This window comes from Colobus angolensis, unplaced genomic scaffold (assembly GCF_000951035.1).
Source record: "Colobus angolensis palliatus isolate OR3802 unplaced genomic scaffold, Cang.pa_1.0 Scaffold18, whole genome shotgun sequence".
Taxonomy (NCBI): Eukaryota; Metazoa; Chordata; class Mammalia; order Primates; family Cercopithecidae; genus Colobus; species Colobus angolensis.
The window spans coordinates 29,943-32,423 of record NW_012114932.1 but is presented as its reverse complement, the minus strand read 5'-3'; positions in this window follow the sequence as shown (position 1 = coordinate 32,423).

Genomic DNA, 2,481 nt, shown 5'->3' with positions numbered 1-2,481 from the left:
ATGTAAATGACTAGTTGATGGGTGCTGACGAGTTGATGGGTGCAGCACACCAACATGGCACAAGTATACATATGTAACAAGCCTGCACGTTATGCACATGTACCCTAGAACTTAAAGTATAATAATAATAAAAAAATGGCAAACCACAGAATGGAAGGAAAAAAAAAAAAGAAATGATAATACCTTTGTATAAAAATCTTGGGTGATGTGTTTTTGTCCTAAAGTAAAATCACCAATCATTTAAGAAAGAGGAAGTATAGGCTGGGCATGGTGTCTCACGCCTGTAATCCCAGGACTTTGGGAGGTCAAGGTAGGTGGATCACTTGAGGTCAGGAATTTGAGACTAACTTGGCCAGCATGGCAAAATCCCATCTCTACTAAAAATACGAAAAATTATCTCAGCATGGTGGGCACTTGTAATCCCAGCTACTCAGAAGGCTGAGGCAGGATAATCGCTTGAACCCAGGAGGCAGAGGTACAGTGAGCCAAGATCATGCCACTATACTACACTCCAGCCTGGGCAACAGAACAAGACTCCAAAAAAAGAAAAAGAAAAGAAAATAGAAGAAAAACAAAAGAAAAGAAAAGAGGACATATAGAACGGAGCAGACAGTTCAAATATGTCATCAGTGGTCTCAGTAAGTCATAAAAAGCTTAATGAAAGAGAATTTATTAACAGAATTTTGTGTGTAATTGACTACAATTAGAAGGGAATTATTTATGTCCTTCTAAAGGTTAAGCTTCAATATTAAAAGTACACTAACACAAAACTAAAAATATGGTTCCCAATGTTACAATAACAAGGTTTTCTTAAAGTATTAACTTGCTCTTAGTAAAATTGCAAGAAAGACCCTAGGCTGCATTGCAGAAATGTGACTCTGGCTCACTGCAGCCTCAAACTCCTGGACTCAAGTGATCCTCCCATCTCAGCCTCCCGAGTAACAGGGACGACAGGCACATGCCCTCACACCCAGTTAATTTTTTTATTTTTTGTAGGGATGGGCTCTCACCGTGTTGCCCAGGCTGGTCTCAAACTCTTGGGCTCAAGCAGTCCTCCCACTTCAGCCTCTCAAAATTCTTGGATTATTGGCATGAGGCACTGGACCTGGCCTGACATTTTCCTTTTTAATACTGAAATGTGTCTTTACCAGTCATCTCCTAAACTACAGTTTCTATTTCTTCCTGATATGTATTTAAATTCCCTACTTTCAGGTTGGAAATGCTGTATACCATTTTTACATACAAAATGGTAATTTCATTTATTGAGGTAAAATTTTTCTTTTTGAAGCTTCTCAAATTTATGTCTCAGAAGTTCAATTTTTGCTGTTCTTCAATGCACATGGTTTACAGGTCATACACCATCACCTTTCAGTCTCCTCCCGCTGAAAAGGTATATCTTTTTGCTTGGATGGGGTGGTAACTCTCTTCTTCAATCTTTTTACCAACTCCTATGATTTTTTCCTCCAGTTCTAACTCTATTGATATGGCCTGATGCTGAAATGTTTATCTTGAAGGTCTAGAAAAGCAATGTTTTCCTTGAGTATAGCTTCATTCTCTACTTTTGTCTTTTCTTAATGTGTCTGAATTTTTCTATGTAACTAGGACACTTCTCATACTGTTGCTAAGAGCCATGTATTTTCCTGCTCAAGGTACTAGTTTCCTTGTTTATATTCCCCTATAATAGTGTAAACTCATAACCCTGAACACCCTCTTTCTATGTCTGATTAAATTCAAGTACCATTTTATCAGGTTGATTTCCAGACTCTCTAAATGGGTTTCCTGTAAAGAAAAGCAATTACCAAGAGATGAGAAGGACCTCTTAAAGGAGAACTACAAACCACTGATCAATGAAATAAAAGAGGACACAAACAAATGGAAGAACATTCCATACTCATGGATAGGAAAAATCAATATTGTGAAAATGGCCATACTGCTCAAGGTAATTTATAGATTCAATACCATTCTCATGAAGCTACCAATGACTTTCTTCACAGAATTGGAAAAAACTACTTCAAAGTTCATATGGAACCAAAAAAAGCCCACATAGCCATGACAATCCTAAACAAAAAGAACAAAGCTGGAGGCATCATGCTACCTGATTTTAAACTATACTACAAGGCTCCTGTAACCAAAATAGCATGCTGCTGGTACCAAAACAGATACATAAACCAATGGAAGAGAACAGAGGCCTCAGAAATCACACCACACATCTACAACTATCTGATCTTTGACAAACCTGACAAAAACAAGAAATGGGGAAAGGATTACCTATTTAATAAATGGCGCTGGGAAAACTGGCTAGCCATATGTAGAAAGCTGAAATGGGATCCCTTCCTTACACCTTGTATGAACATTAACTCAAGATGGATTAAAGATTTAAATGTTAGACCTAAAGTCATAAAAACCCTAGAAGAAAACCTAGGCAATACCATTCAGGACATAGGCATGGGCAAGGACTTCATGACTAAAACACCAAAAGCA